The sequence below is a fragment of the Portunus trituberculatus genome, chromosome 32 (genome assembly GCF_017591435.1).
Source record: "Portunus trituberculatus isolate SZX2019 chromosome 32, ASM1759143v1, whole genome shotgun sequence".
Classification (NCBI taxonomy): Eukaryota; Metazoa; Arthropoda; class Malacostraca; order Decapoda; family Portunidae; genus Portunus; species Portunus trituberculatus.
The window spans coordinates 6,556,512-6,574,528 of record NC_059286.1 but is presented as its reverse complement, the minus strand read 5'-3'; positions in this window follow the sequence as shown (position 1 = coordinate 6,574,528).

Genomic DNA, 18,017 nt, shown 5'->3' with positions numbered 1-18,017 from the left:
AATATTTTGGAATTGGAGAGGGCAAAAGAGCACGTCAATTAATTATACTGCAACAAAAAGGCTGACAAATCAACGTTCGATGAGATAGCTGCCACTCTCCAAGAACTGCTTCCCTCTCTGTAGGGTGTAGGGTGTTGGTAGCGCCAAAACATCTTCAGGGAGAAGAAAATTGCCTCTAAGTTCTTTACCATTGCCTCTTCCATTGAGAAGAGACCAACACTGATACCTAATGCACTTTGGAGGCACGAGAAGGCCGAGGGAAGCTATGAAGAGAGAGAGAGAGAGAGAGAGAGAGAGAGAGAGAGAGAGAGAGAGAGAGAGAGAGAGAGAGAGAGAGAGAGAGAGAGAGAGAGAGAGAGAGAGAGAGCCATCCACCTGACAGTGACAGTGAAACACAGTGACGTGGGATGTGCGTGTGCCTGACATGACAGTGCTGATTAGTGGCGAGGGAGGTGCGCAGCTGACAGTGACAGTGTTATGACTCCCTCGCTCACAATGCCGTCCCCGGGAGCAGCTTTAAAATGAGCGTCACATGCCAGTGTACGCTCTTAGCTCACGAACTCAGCTCCAACTGTAAACATACTTATGTGTAAATATGTATGTTATGTGCATTAAGTTTAAATCAAGAGAGAGAGAGAGAGAGAGAGAGAGAGAGAGAGAGAGAGAGAGAGAGAGAGTTAAATCAAATCAAATCAAATTTATTAATTTCCATGAAACCTGGTTATTCTGTTACAGACATTATCAAAAGAACAAATACAGAGTATAATATAATATAGCTGTGATAAAACATTGTCTAAAACATAAAATCAATGATAAAATATTAATAAAGAGTTAAAAACTAATTACAGATCTTTTAAAAGTAGTTTTCTTAGGTTAGATTTAAAAGTGGGCAAGGTACCAGAGTTAGTAACAATTTTAGGAAGATTATTCCATAACGTTGGCCCATGAACTAAAATAGCTCTACCACCAGAGTCTGTATTTACTCGTGGAACATATAATTGTTCTAGTCGTCTTGTTATTACTGATGAATTATTCTTTACTGTGGGAAATTGTAGATACCAATTAGGATACTTTCCAGTAGTGGCTTTATAAACAGTTGTACATTTATCAAATACATGCATATCATTTACGGTAAACCATTTTAATTCTTTTAATGTTGGAGACACGTGATCATACTTCCTTAATCCACCGACAACGACCTTGGCTGCAAAATTTAGTAATTTTTGAACTTTAAAGAGAAGAGTTTTATTTGTAGAGCCCCATATTCCAATGCAGTAATTTATTAAACTGATCACCAAAGACTGCACTATAATTAATCTAGTATTTTTGTCGAAATTTGCACTTACACGGTTAATAAATATTAGTGTACCCATTATTTTCTTACCTAACTCCTCAATGTGGACATCAAATAACATATGTTTATCAATATAGATACCTAAGTTTTTGACATATGAACAAGGTTTAATACATTCATCGTTAAAATTAATAAAAGTGTTTGGGGGAATACGTGACAACAGTTGCCTATTACCGATAAAAGTACATTGGGTTTTCTTAGAATTTAACAGTAAACCATTCCCAGCAAAGTATTCTTTTACATTTTTTAGTGTTTCCTCAGTTCGTGCAATAAGATCTCCAAGGTTGTTGATTGTGTCACCATAAAGAAATTGGGTGTCATCAGCGTATTGTACAAGCTTACAGTCCTTTATTGTTATGGAAAGATCGTTCACATATATAGAAAATAAGACCGGGCCTAAAATAGAGCCTTGAGGAACGCCATAATTTATGCAACGTTTATCTGATATTGAGAGAGAGAGAGAGAGAGAGAGAGAGAGAGAGAGAGAGAGAGAGAGAGAGAGAGAGAGAGAGAGAGAGAGAGAGAGAGAGAGAGAGAGAGCCGAGTAGATGTTGCAGAGCTGCAGAACAGAGAGAGAGAGAGAGAGAGAGAGAGAGAGAGAGAGAGGTGGGATGAAGTGATGCGGTGGTGAGGTGATGTGTGATGAAGTGTGGTGCACGCCTTGAAGGGACGAGAAGGCCAGGGAAAGTTGAGACGAGAGGGAAACTTGAGAAAACTTGGAAGTGTGGTGAAGTGATGCGTGGTGAGTTGTACTGATGCTGTCCTCGTGATAGTGACTGTAATGTGGTGACGTGGTGATCAATGCGTCCTCTTTACCACCATCACTATCAGTATTAGCGAGGCGGTGGCGCAGCGGATAAGGTGGTGAGCGTGGGATCGGGCAGACGTCCCCGCGAAGGTTCGAATCCCACCACGTACAGCCTTAAAACACTTTGCCATTTGTTGAGTGCTTTAAAGTTACCTACATGTCACCATGATACCCAGGTTCTAGGTGGTTACACTCACGATGAGCTTGGGTGGTGATATGGGCCTTAATATGGGTACCACTATAAATAAAATTGCCAGCGCCACTAATGGGCGGAAGCTGAACAGCGCTTCCTAATGCTCTTCAAGTGTGCTTTCTCCTCCATTCCAATATTTCTTCATCCACCATCACCACCTCCTGCTCCTCCTTTTCCTCTCTTTTCTCCTCTATCACCTCCTTCTCCTTTTCCAATTGCTTTTTAAATAGTATGTAAGTTATATTATTTCCTCTAATTGTCTCCTCTTCCTCTTCTCTCTCTCTTCAACCACTCCTCCTCCTCCTCCTCCTCCTCTAATCACTTTTAGACTATTGTTTCTGCCATTACTTCTTAGAATACCTGTCCTCTACTCTCCCTTCCACTATTCTCTCCTTCCTCCTTCTTTTCCTGCTCCCTGCAGCACTACCATTACCATCACCACCATCACCTCGACCTTCTATTACCTCTAATTTGTATTTCTGCGATTACCCTTTATCGGGCTCTCATTTCCATACCATTAATGGTAGGCACGTGAAATTTTTATCAGTGATAGAGCTCGCCGAGAAGCAGTTTTCAAATTTTGCAGTATCTAATTCAGTCGTTCCCAAACTTTTTTCTGTCATTTCCCCCTGCACCCAGTTCAACCATTCAGATTTCCCCCTTCATGTGTATGAGAGAAAGAGCAGTTAAAACACAGAGACTATGTACTGATAAACTTGTATATAGTTACAGAGTAAAGTGGATAGAGAGCAGTTAGTAACAGCTAAACATAGCCATAGAGAGCGGTTAGAAACAATTAAAAAGGACTTTTGATTTGACTGAGATTTTTTTAGTTAGTAGGTAGTGTAATTATTTCCCTCCTGGTAGCTTCAAATTTCTCCCCAAGGGGAAATTTCCCCCAGTTCGGGAACCACTGATCTAATTGCTATAACATTGTATTTTCTTAAACTTTATAACATTTTCCCTTTTTCTTACTACTGCAGAGGAAATCCATACCAGTTATCACGAACACTCCATACAGACCGAAATTTCTAGCTTGTACCTGCTATGTTATCAAATGCACACTAACTCAACTATAACGCTACTCTTACTGCCTGCATACTTGGACACTTGCTAATTCTGGCACGTGAGAAATGCAAGGCATTCGCCTTTGTGTTAGAGACGTGTGCCCTGATGAGTGTGACCGGCTGAACAACGGGGAGTATGGCACGCTATTGACGAGTGAGACATAAGGGAACAACAAGGCAGTGAGTGAGTCCAGTCCGGTCGTCGTCGGACGGTCCAAAATTACTTACCCCTACTACATACATACATACATACATACACACACATACATACACAAACACGTAATTTCATCGCATCATCCAACCAACAAACAAATCCATTACTTACTACAACAAATAATCATTTTTTTTCTTTTATTTTTTTGCTCCACCACTACCACCACCACCACCTATATATATATATATATATATATATATATATATATATATATATATATATATATATATATATATATATATATATATATATATATATATATATATATATATAGGACACGAGGAAGCAGGGAGGAAGGGAGGAAATTACGGAGAGAAAGAAAGTAGAGAGGTTGAAGTACACACACAAGGGAACTGAAGAGAGTGAGTGACTGGCAGACTTTGTGAATGTGCAAATAATAAACGGGTTTTTTTTCATAAAGAGACAAAGGACTTCCTTCACTTCCACTTGTGAAAAACTTGTGAAATCCTTTAGTTAGGGGAGAAACACTTAAAATGTGTACTACTTATATTAATAGTCGACATCCACACTTTGGTGGGTGTTACCTGTTAATTCTCAGTCCTTTGCCTCCTATTTATTCTCTGCCTGTCCTGCCAGGCATGACCTCCTCATGATAAAAAGGTTTGCTGTTTACACATGTACAAAGTCTGCCACCCTTCAGTGGAATGAATCAATAATAAAAACAACAGCGACAATAATTCCTTCTCTGCTCCTTCAACCTCCTCTCTCTCTCTCTCTCTCTCTCTCTCTCTCTCTCTCTCTCTCTCTCTCTCTCTCTCTCTCTCTCTCTCTCTACCAGGGATTTTCAACCTTTTTCTCGTTAAGGACCCTTGAGTTACGTAGTATATAACCATCTATCCGAACTCCCAGTAATCGACATCCAACAGAATGTTAATTTAGTGACTGACACTAACTAAATCAGTAAGCAATGGTACTGCAAAGGATATTATTATCAGACCAGCCATCCAAGTACCCGTGGAAACCTTTTTGAGAACCACTGCGGGTTTCCAAACCACAGGTTGAGAACCATTGCCCTTCTACCTTCCTCCCTACTCCTCCAGCCCTCTCACCCCCTTAACTCAGTGGTCACTATTGTTTCCTATGCACTAATCACAGTCCCGTCTTGCATATCTTCCTTCCTGAAGCAGTGCACGTGGTTACAGCACAAACAATTCCTTCCCTGAGTTATCTATCACACCACCACCACCACCACCACCACAGTCCACTGAAGGGGTCGCTCACGTCCACATTCAGATTCATTTTGTTCCATAAATGGCTATTCCATACATTATTGACAGTTCCTTATTAACCATACATATATGTGTTTGCAGTTTAGAGAAGAAGAAAAAAAGAATAGTAATTAAAATCTTTATAGAATCTGTTTATACAGACAAAGGCGTAGTAACTACTACAGCATTATTAGTACAGAGGAGTGGTTAAATGTTTCTGTTGAGTCGGCTCTATGTAAATGTCTGCTGGTCAAACATTGAGAGGAATAGAAAATATTAAAGAAAAAAATGAGAATACCAAAAGGAGGCAGTGGACACCTGCTGAAATGGTAATACTAATAATACCAATACCAATACAGGTACAAAAAAAAAAAAAAAAAACACGGTATAAATTTTGTTCAGTACAAGTCAGCGACTTTGTTATCAATGTCCAAACAGCAAACATATTACTCATGAGGAGGCCATGCCTGGCAGGGCTGGCAGAGAATAGGAGGCAAAGGAATGAGAATCAGCAGGTGTCACCACCAAAGTGTGGATGTCGAGCATAATAGATATTAGTAGTACATGTAAAGCGTCCCCTAGCTAAAGGTTTTCACAAGCTTTACACAAGCGGAAGTCCTTTGCCTCCTAATGAAAAGATTTGTTGTTTGCACACATACAAAGTCTGCCACCCTTCAATGTACAACTTCATTTTACTCTACCCATTAACGGGCTCTCATTTCCATACCATTAATGGTAGGCAAGTGAAATATTATTAGCTATAGAATATAAATAAACAAAAAGCAATACGTTATAATAATGTTAATTAAGTAATATCTGTTGGATAATGCAAAATTTCAACGCTGTTAAGTTACTAAGGTACATTGTCTTCTACTTTTTTTTTTATGAGTGACTAAATGATTGTCAGTGGAGAAACACACACACACACTGAGAGAGAGAGAGAGAGAGAGAGAGAGAGAGAGAGAGAGAGAGAGAGAGAGAGAGAGAGAGATGGTAGGGGGAGGGAGGGATTGATGAAATAATGCGGTGATGCTGTGGTGAGGTGATGTGTGATGAATTGTGGTGATAGCTTGAAGGGGTGAGAAGGCCAGGGAAAGGTGAGACGAGAGGGACATTCGAGAAAACTTGAGATGTGATGAGCTGATGAAGTGATGTGTGGTGAGTCTTTACACTGCTTACTTTGGTCCAACGCTGACTGAGCCCAAACTGCCATTAATGGTAGGCATGTGAAATCTTCATCAGCGATAGAGCTTGCCGAGTGTTCCTAACGACATGCTTACTTTCAATTTAGCCAAAACATACACAAAATTAATAACAGAATACAATAACATCGTAATGACTCTCTTCTATCTTGTTTGTACCTGCTGTGTTATCAAATACTCACCTACATAACTATAACGCTACTCTTACAGCCTGCGTACTTGGACACTTGCTAATTCTGACACGTGAGAAATGCAAGGCATTCGCCATTGTGTTAGAGAAGTGTGCCTAATTTGTGTTAGTGGTTGAACATCGGTGCGTATGGCGCGCTACTGACCCAGTGTTGCCAACTTAGCGCTTTTGGCGCTAAATCTAGTGCTTTTTCAAGTTATTTAGCGCCGAATTTTTCCACTTAGCGCCTTAGTGCTTTTTTAGCGCTTTTTTTTTCATTTAGCTTCAAATTTAGCGCCATGTGACTCTTTTCAGTATGAATTTTCAGTATGAATTTTGCTTTGCGTCATGTACTTTTTTTTTTTTTACCACGTGACGTCAGTACCCCAGATGCTTGACATACGCATTTTGTAAAAACAATGCTAAATTAATTACGCGATATTAATGATTTTATTGGTGTGTAATGCTATGTATTATTAAAAAAAATTATAAAATAAAAAAAATCACGACAGATACGGGAGAAGGGGACCTGTTGGCCACTCGTCAGATTCTTGTCCAAGTGTCAGTCAGTTGCGTGTATTGCTGCCATTCCAGTCTGTAATGCTAGGTAATTAAATAAAATAATATTGTGCCACCTTTTTTCATTGGATACTTGGATACTGTTATCATTAGTAATTTCGCAGACGAGTGAGGCTTATGTACCTTAGTAACTTAACAGCGTTGAAATTTTGCATTATCTAACAGATATTACTTAATTTACATTATTATAACGTATTGTATTTTGTTTATCTATAGCTAACAATATTTCACTTGCCTACCATTAATGGTATGGAAATGAGAGCCCGTTAATGGGTAGAGTAAAATGAAGCTGTACACTGAAGGGTGGCAGACTTTGTATGTGTGCAAACAACAAATCTTTTCATTAGGAGGCAAAGGACTTCCGCTTGTGTAAAGCTTGTGAAAACCTTTAGCTAGGGGACGCTTTACATGTACTACTAATATCTATTATGCTCGACATCCACACTTTGGTGGTGACACCTGCTGATTCTCATTCCTTTGCCTCCTATTCTCTGCCAGCCCTGCCAGGCATGGCCTCCTCATGAGTAATATGTTTGCTGTTTGGACATTGATAACAAAGTCGCTGACTTGTACTGAACAAAATTTATACCGTGTTTTTTTTTTTTTTGTACCTCTATTGGTATTGGTATTATTAGTATTACCATTTCAGCAGGTGTCCACTGCCTCCATTTGGTATTCTCATTTTTTTCTTTAATATTTTCTATTCCTCTCAATGTTTGACCAGCAGACATTTACATAGAGCCGACTCAACAGAAACATTTAACCACTCCTCTGTACTAATAATGCTGTAGTAGCTACTACGCCTTTGTCTGTATAAACAGATTCTATAAAGATTTTAATTACTATTCTTTTTTTCTTCTTCTCTAAACTGCAAACACATATATGTATGGTTAATAAGGAACTGTCAATAATGTATGGAATAGCCATTTATGGAACAAAATGAATCTGAATGTGGACGTGAGCGACCCCTTCAGTGGACTGTGGTGGTGGTGGTGGTGGTGGTGTGATAGATAACTCAGGGAAGGAATTGTTTGTGCTGTAACCACGTGCACTGCTTCAGGAAGGAAGATATGCAAGACGGGACTGTGATTAGTGCATAGGAAACAATAGTGACCACTGAGTTAAGGGGGTGAGAGGGCTGGAGGAGTAGGGAGGAAGGTAGAAGGGCAATGGTTCTCAACCTGTGGTTTGGAAACCCGCAGTGGTTCTCAAAAGGTTTCCACAGGTACTTGGATGGCTGGTCTGATAATAATATCCTTTGCAGTACCATTGCTTACTGATTTAGTTAGTGTCAGTCACTAAATTAACATTCTGTTGGATGTCGATTACTGGGAGTTCGGATAGATGGTTATATACTACGTAACTCAAGGGTCCTTAACGAGAAAAAGGTTGAAAATCCCTGGTAGAGAGAGAGAGAGAGAGAGAGAGAGAGAGAGAGAGAGAGAGAGAGAGAGAGAGAGAGAGAGAAGGAGCAGAGAAGGAATTATTGTCGCTGTTGTTTTTATTATTGATTCATTCCACTGAAGGGTGGCAGACTTTGTACATGTGTAAACAGCAAACCTTTTTATCATGAGGAGGTCATGCCTGGCAGGACAGGCAGAGAATAAATAGGAGGCAAAGGACTGAGAATTAACAGGTAACACCCACCAAAGTGTGGATGTCGACTATTAATATAAGTAGTACACATCTTAAGTGTTTTTCCCCTAACTAAAGGATTTCACAAGTTTTTCACAAGTGGAAGTGAAGGAAGTCCTTTGTCTCTTTATGAAAAAAAAAACCGTTTATTATTTGCACATTCACAAAGTCTGCCAGTCACTCACTCTCTTCAGTTCCCTTGTGTGTGTACTTCAACCTCCCTTTCTTTCTCTCCGTAATTTCCTCCCTTCCGCCCTGCTTCCGTTCCTCGTGTCCTACATATAGGTGGTGGTGGTGGTAGTGGTGGTGCTTACCGTTAGCAAAATAATAAAAAAAAATGATTATTTGTTGTAGTTAGTAGTGGATTTGTTGGTTGGATGATGGCATGAAATTGTGTGTGTGTGTGTGTGTGTGTGTGTGTGTGTGTGTGTGTGTGTGTAGTAGGGTAATTCTGGACCGTCCGACGACCGGAGAACTGTCTTGTTCCCTTATATCCCACTCGTCAATAGCGCGCCATACTCACAGTTGTTCAGCCACTCACAACTTTGGGCAGACTTCTCTAAATGCAATGGAGAATGTTCTGTATTTCTCACGTGCCAGAATTAGCAAGTGTCCAAGTTCTAGGTTTTAAGAGTAGATTTATAATTGCGTTAAAGAAGTTAAGAAGAGAGAGAGAGAGAGAGAGAGAGAGAGAGAGAGAGAGAGAGAGAGAGAGAGAGGAGTGTGATGAAGTGATGCGGTGGTGAGGTGATGTGTGATGAAGTGTGGTGCACGCCTTGAAGGGACGAGAAGGCCAGGGAAAGTTGATACGAGAGGGAAACTTGTAGAAAACTTGTAGTTATGGTGAAGTGATGCGTGGTGAGTTGTACTGATGGTAATGACTGTAATGTGGTGACGTGGTGATCAATGCGTCCCCTTTACTACCATCACTATCACCATCACCATCACCAGTCCCTCTCTTTCTCCTCCATTCCAATATTTCTTCATCCATTATCACCACCTCCATCACCTCCAGCTCCTCCTCTTCCTCTTTTTTCTCCTCTATCACCTCCTCCAATTGCTTTTTAAATAGTATATAAGTTATATTATCTCCTCCAATAATCTCCTCTCCCTCTTCTCTCTTCAACCTCCTCCTCCTCCTCCTCCTCCTCCTCCTCCTCCTCCTCCCTCTAATCACTTTTAGACTATTGTTTCTGCCATTACTTCTTAGAATAACTGTCCTCTACTCTCTCTTCCACTATTCTCTCCTTCCTACTCCTTTTCCTGCTACCTGGAGCACTATCACCACCACTACCACCATCACCTCGACCTTCTATTACCTCTAACTTGTATTTCTGCGATTACCCTTTATCGGGCTCTCATTTCCATACCATTAATGGTAAGCACGTGAAATTTTTATCAGTGATAGAGCTCGCCGAGAAGCAGTTTTCAAATTTTGCAGTATCTAATTGCTATAACATTGTATTTTCTTAAACTTTGTTATATTTTCCATTTTTCTTACTACTGCAGAGGAAATCCATCCGAGTTATCACGAACACTCCATACAGACCGAAATTTCTATCTTGTACCTGCTGTGTTATCAAATACACACTAACTCAACTATAACGCTACTCTTACTGCCTGCGTACTTGTACACTTGCTAATTCTGGCACGTGAGAAATGCAAGGCATTCGCCATTGTGTTATAGAAGTGTGCCCTAATGTGTGTGAGTGGCTGAACAACGGTGAGTATGGGGCCCTACTGACCAGTGAAGCATTAGGTAGCAAGAGAGGTCCGCGAGACAGGTTCTGCCCTCAAAAGGCAAAACGCATTCATTATTAACTCGAAAGAAAATCTTGCTTGGTTTTGAGAAAATTGATGATAAAGATTTGATTAGTCATTACTCTTTTGATAATTCCATCTGAACACTGCAATTTGGTCAATATATAAATTGACCTTTGTAGTGTTGTTTTATAGCATTAAATTTCACTTAATGTGTAACAAATAGTAAGTTTTTTTTGTTTAAGTCTGACTAACTTTAATATAGTGTGGACATAATGCGTTATGCTTTGAAAACCGTGAACTTAATGCGTTCTGCCTTGAAAACGTTGGCTACCGATATTATTATATGATTAAGCAAAATGCATTTTTTACATATTTAATTCATGAAATTCAATACATGAATTAAAATATATAGGATCTTGGATAGGTAGAAAAAACAATTAGCAAAAGGTAAAGATTTTTTTATTAATAATTGAACATAAATCAATATTTTCTCACTCAATACAAAATTCTTGTAATTACTTGATTATTCCTTAAATAAAAAGAAATATTTTTTTTAAGTAATAACTCTTATACAAAACTGTATTAAACTGTAGATTTACAGGTTTTTCTTAAGTGAATAAGTAATCTAGAAAGATTTTTTCTCAAGAGCAGCTACTGACTGCATCTTAGAAAAGAAATGTTTTAAAAATCACAAGGAAATAATACTGAAAATTATTGTAATAATAATAGAAAAAACAATTGCGAAACCTTTGTTGAAAATCAAAATGCAGTTTTCATATCCAAAGTTTTGAATCTAACGAATAACAATGTAATCCTATCTTAGAATCCATGCATTTTCAGCAAATCTTCACTCTTAGAGTTTTCGGGCATATTTATCCAGAATTCTCGTCTTGTCTGGGGCATTTTGCATACAAGCTTCTCAACGATGTTTTTCTTCTTCTCTGAAGATAAACCTCTGGGACAATTATCCAGGGGAGTCTTAAGGAGTTCGCTTGATAGTTTTACAGTCTTCTTGATGAAGTTACAAAATTGGTAATCCGTGCTGAAAGTTGTTTTGTAATGAAACCCTGTCACCCCTTTCTCAAACTTGACGTCTACAAGAGTTTCTAAATACGGAATATCTCGTTCATCGTGTGCCCTTGTTTTTCTCTGTCTGTTGATTGTTGGAATTTTGAAAAAGAAATCTTTCTTGTTAATATCAAGGGTTTCCAGTCGCTTGACAGAGTTTTGAATTACCATTTTCAGATCCTCATAGTCATATACATTTCCTTGTCTCTTGAGGGACTTTTCAATATGGCCATGGATACCATCAGCGGCCATGAATGTATGGCCTGCAGTTAAATACTTAAAATTTATACTGTTGACTCCATTATCAGAATTAACTAGAGCTGCCATAGCAATATACAGGCTCCAGTTTTTGTTCTGGGCAGCACAATTATCGTCCAGAATACAAAGTCATTTGCATCTCTTTCTTTCTTGATAAGAGACAGATATGCATTAGTTACATGTTCTTTATTTCTTCCTGCTGTTGACTCATCCCAAAGTACTGCATAATGTTTATCTTTTGCTGTAGAAACTTTCCCTTCATTCAATTCCTTTTCCTTAATGCTGGCAAAAGTTTCATTGAAAACAACAAGGCGAGGAGTGAATATACAACTCTTCAGGCCGCTAATCATTGGCAACAATAGAACTTTCTGTAGATCCACAGCATAAACTCTGCTCGTTGAGCTCCATTCTTTTGTTTTGTCTTCGTTGTAGGCATTCCGAGCTTCTCGCACCTTAGCAATGTGATTTGTGTGTGAACTGGATACACTATCTGTAATTTCATCCTCATTTAGGTTTTTGTACACAGCACATACATCGCACATGTCTTCCTTAGGCTCACCAAATCCAATGTTTTCTTTTTTAAATACTGTATAGTATGTACTGTATGTGCATTTATAGTCAGGGTTGTGTGACTTGAAGTCTTCAAACATGTTTTTCAAGTTTGTTTCTGAGGTAATATATCTCCTGTTTGGGGCATGTTCCCTCCTGTAATGAGAAACTTGTGGGTTATACTTTTCAATATGATTCAAAATAACAGAGTGATCTTTCTTATTTGCAGGGATATGTCGGCCTCTTTTGTCAGACTTACTTTGTTCATTCCCCCAACAGACTCTCCTGAATTCTTCAGGAGTTCCACAATGATCCTATTACTGCTATAACCAAGAGTTTGAGTAAAGAATGTCTGGCAAACCGTTATCTCATTTGCGGAGCTATTAAGAAAGGTATATTCAAGAGAACACGTCTTTTCTGACCTTGCCAATGTTGATGGTCTTTTTCTTTGGACAGGCATTTTACGAATCCTACCGAGTAACCATTGCTTTTGTGTGTCATGATGCATATTCCAAAATTCATCATGGATTTTGTATCTTTCCTCTCCTGAGATTAGAGTTCTGCATTTTTTCCTGCAATTTTCAGCACAAGGCGAAAGGAGTGGGTGTTTTTGCCTCTTGGCGATCAACCTCTCTTCACTTGTTCGAGGTCTTTTCTTAAGATTTCTTTCCTTGACAGGAATTTGTTGGTTTGTGTTATCCTCTTGTCTGTCTTCATTCAGCAGACCATGATTTTCTTCACTGTTATCATCAGAACCTCTAGCATAATTCTGGTTTTCATTCTCATATGTTTGTGATGATACAGGTTCTTCATGAACACTGGTGCTCTGAGTTTCATCTTCAAGAGGTGGGATGATGCCACTGTAAATAAGAAACATGATAAAACATGATACTATTAGTGCACAGGAAAGTTTGCACTTTTAATAATTCTCATTCAATAAATTGAATCATTCAATAAGAAATGCAAAGAGATACTTCAACCACAACTAGCCTAGGTTCTCTGTTTCATATCTGACTACTCTTTATCATGTTGAAATTATATATATATATATATATATATATATATATATATATATATATATATATATATATATATATATATATATATATATACTATGCAGTTTTGCCTGCTCTTTCCAAGTATGTCAAATATATATGCAGAACACCAAGCGAAACATCCTATTCCAAGTGACACGGTCAAATATATATGCAGAACACCAAGCGAAACATCCTATTCACCCCGGTGACACGGTAAGTAAGGACAACACAACAGGAGGGAGGGAGGGAGGTATATATTGGTATATATATATATATATATATATCCCTATATGTGTTGTATATATATATACATATATATATATATATATATATATATATGAATATATATGTATATATATATATGTATGTATATGTATATATATATATATATATATATATATATATATATATATATATATATATATATATATATGTATGTGTAATGTGTGTGTATATGACATATATATATATATATATATATATATATATATATATATATATATATATATATATATATATATATATATATATATATATATATATATATATATATATATATATATATATATATATATATATATATATATATATATATATATATATATATATATATATATATATATATATATATATATATATATATATATATATATATATATATATATATATATATATATATATATATATATATATATATATATATATATATATATATATATATATATATATATATATATATATATATATATATATATATATATATATATATATATATATATATATATATATATATATATATATATATATATATATATATATATATATATATATATATATATATATATATATATATATATATATATATATATATATATATATATATATATATATATATATATATATATATATATATATATATATATATATATATATATATATATATATATATATATATATATATATATATATATATATATATATATATATATATATATATATATATATATATATATATATATATATATATATATATATATATATATATATATATATATATATATATATATATATATATATATATATATATATATATATATATATATATATATATATATATATATATATATATATATATATATATATATATATATATATATAAGTGATGCTGCCACACTGAGGGACAGTTATGGTGATGAGAGGAGTGGTGACAAGAATGGTTACTTATCTCTTCAATGATGTCACCGGGTGTCACCGAGTTGTTGAGGCCACAGTATTGGTTCTATCTAGCTTAATGAAACTCCCACAGCATGTGTATTACGCCTATTCCAGCATCATATCCAAAATCAAGCTCAAAATTCCCAATAGTTTGAGATCAGTGAACGTTGGACCAAAGTGAGCAGTGTGGAGGAAACATCAGCCATATAGGTAAATAAATACCTCGAGAGAGAGAGAGAGAGAGAGAGAGAGAGAGAGAGAGAGAGAGAGAGAGAGAGAGAGAGAGAGAGAGAGAGAGAGAGAGAGAGAGAGAGAGAGAGAGAGAGAGAGAGAGAGAGAGAGAGAGAGAGAGAGAGAGAGAGAGAGTAATATAAGTATATCTTAACCTGAAAAGAGGGAAAAAGCAAACATTAGGAGTGTTGAGTGTGTGGAGTGTGTGGAGGTTGTCATGCTTTGTGGCTTATCTTTGTGGCTTTTCTTTGTGGCTTTCCTTTGTGGCTTACCTAGGTAGTGTTCCATACGTCGGGCGGCGAGGGGACTGTAGTCAGCAGAAAGAGGCACAGCAGTCAGCAGACAGAGGCGGTGTGGCGCACCAGGGGCGGAGAGGCCGGGAGTGTGGTGGTGGTGCGGGAGTACAGAGAGGGTGTTGGTGTGTCGTGTGGCCGCCATTGCCGGGCCACAGGGAAGACGGTCCTGCTCTCCCTGGCGTGGCGTCGTGGCTGGAGGTGTGGTCGGCGCCACCAGCAGCCAGACGCCTGCCACTGCTGAGCAGGTCTACGAGGCCCTGCTGGCCTTCCTCAGGTCCTGCAGGGGCGGAGAGGCGGTGATGGTGCGGGAATATAGAGAAGAGGGTGTGGGTGTGTCAGCCGCCATGGCTGGGCACAGGGAAGGCGGCCCTGCCCTCCCTGGCGTGGCGGCGTGGGTGGCTGGGTGGTCACCGCCAAAGTAAAGAGAATAACCCTTCACCCTGGGCGCCACCAGCAGCCAGACGCCACGCCAGGGAGGGCAGGACCGTGATTTCCCCCTTCCCCCTCCTGCTGGCCTCCCTCAGGTCCTGCCCCGGAACTGAAGCAGGTCACAGCCCGGCGTCCTGCAGTGGTGCACGTCGGCACCTGCAGGTGAGCGGCCAACGCCACTTCCCTCCTTAAGACGCCACCCCGACGTGGATCTGGCGTCCTCTCAGCACCCCAGCACTCCAGCACCCCAGGGCCACCTCGGCCACCGGGGCAGGGCTGAGGGTTCTGCTCCCCGCATCGATGTGCTTCCAAGGGAAAGTGAAGGAAGCGGCACGCGCCTCCTCCTCCTCCCCCAGTAGCACTGGGCATGGAGCGGACACCCTCAGGTACCCTCACCTCACCTCCCCCGGACCTGAAGAAGGCCACAGCCCGGCACCCTGCAGTGGTGCACGTTGGCACCTGCAGGTAAGCGACCAATGCCACCTCCCTCCTGAAAACGCCACCCCGTTCGCCACGCAGCGCGGCGTGACGGGGATGTGGCGTCCTCCCAGCACCCCAGCACCCCAGGGCCACCTCGGCCACCCGGGCAGAGATGAAGACTCCCCGCTCCCCGCCATCATATACTTCTTGGGGAGGGTGAAGGAAGCGCTGGACGCCTCCTCCTCCCCGAGCAGCACTGGGCGTGGAGCGAGATGCCCGCACACTCCGCCGGGCCACACTCGCCCTGTCATGCAAACAGTTGCTGTGCTGTTTTCTTCTGACTATTGTCGAAAAAAAAAAATCTTGATGAGCTGCAGTTCTGCTCTGAACAAACTTCATGGATGGAGTGGCGAAGCCATGATAACAGTTCACCATCATTGCTCTCCAGTCTTCACTACGCTGTGTGACATTACTAACTCGCTCCACCGTCATTGTCTTTACTGTTAGTACTTTCTTATGTGGAAAAGACAACTTGCGTGTCCTAGTCTCTCTCTCTACAGAACAAGTCTTCCACGCCACTAGTTTCTTATATCCCAGTTTTTGTTTATCGGAAATGTTTGTCGCTTCCTTTTTTCACCTCTGCCGCCACCAAGGTGTGTCCAGGTGAGCAGCGGGGCCTGGGCAGGTAAATAATGACAGCTTAGGTTAAGTTAGGTTCGGTTTTCAGTTACAGAGAAATTCAATTCAGGTGGGTGGACGGAAGGTAACGGTTAGGAGGAGGAGGAGGAGGAGGAGGAAGAGAAGTAATTGTAGTATAATCATAATTAGTAGTAGTCTCCTTCCTTCTCTTTTTTAACTGTATATCTATTTCCTTTTTCTATCTTCTTCTTCCTATTTCCTCTCCACTTCAGTGTTGACACTATCTACCTATTTTCTCTTCCTATCTTCATTCCATTTCCTTCTTCCCCACATCACTGTTGAAACAGTCAATCTTATTCGTCTGTCTGTCTTACTTCTATTTCCTCTTCCTCCTCCCCATGTCACTGTTACAACTATCCACCTCTTTCTTCTTATCTTCATCCTTTTATTTCCTCCTACTCCCCATATCACTGTCAAAACAACTTATTTCCTCTTTCTCTTTTCAGTGTTGAGAGGAGTGAGGAAGCAAAAATCTGTGAAGGGAGTAAGGTTGTCATTGTAGAGACGAGTGATGCTGTAGAAAGCTTTTTTTTTTTTTTTTTTTTTTTTTTTTTACATTACAAGGGCACTGGCCAAGGGCAAACAAAGTGTTGGAAAAAAAAAATCCCGCTGGTTGCCAGGCCCTGTTAAGAGGAAAGTAGAAAGAGAAAAAACAAAAAAATCTAAAAGGAGGGTCCAGTTAACGTAAGAGGTGTCTTGACACTCCTCTTTTGAAAGAGTTTAAGTCATAGGCAGGTGGAAATACAGACACAGGTAGAGAGTTCCAGAGTTTACCAGTGTAGGGAATGAAGGAGTGAAGATACTGGTTAACTCTTGCATTAGGAAGATGGACAGAATAGGGATGAGAAGAAGTAGAGAGTCTTGTGCAGCGAGGCCGCAGGAGGGGAAGGCATGCAGTTAGCAAGTTCAGAAGAGCAGACAGCATGAAAACAGCGGTAGAAGACAGATAAAGATGCAACATTGCGGCGGTGACTTAAAGAATCAAGACAGTCAGTTAGAGGAGAAGAGTTGATAAGACGAAAAGCTTTAGATTCCACCTTGTTTAGTAAAGCTGTGTGTGGATCCCCCAGACATGAGAGCCATACTCCATACACGGGCGGATAAGGCCCTTGTACAGAGCAAGCAGCTGGGAGGGAGAAAAATGGACGAAGACGCCATAGGACACCTAACTTCTTGGAAGCTGATTTAGCAAGAGTAGAGATGTGAAATTTCCAGTTTAGATTTTTAGTGAAGGATAGACCGAGTGTGTTTAATGTAGAGGAGAGGGAAGTTGAGTGTTATTGAAGAAGAGAGGATAGTTGTCTGGAAGGTTATGTCGAGTAGATAGTTGTAGAAATTGAGTTTTTGAGGCATTGAACAAAACCAGGTTTTCTCTGCCCCAATCAGAAACAAGTGAAAGATCAGAAGTTAGGCGTCCTATAGCATCTCGCCTTGAGTCATTTAATTGTTGTTGGGTTGGGCGTCTGTTGAACGCTGTTGAATAATGCAGGGTGGTATCATCAGCATAGGAGTGGATAGGGCATTGAGTCAGATTTAGGAGATCATTGATGAATAATAGAAAGAGAGTGGGTGATAGGACAGAACCCTGTGGAACACCACTG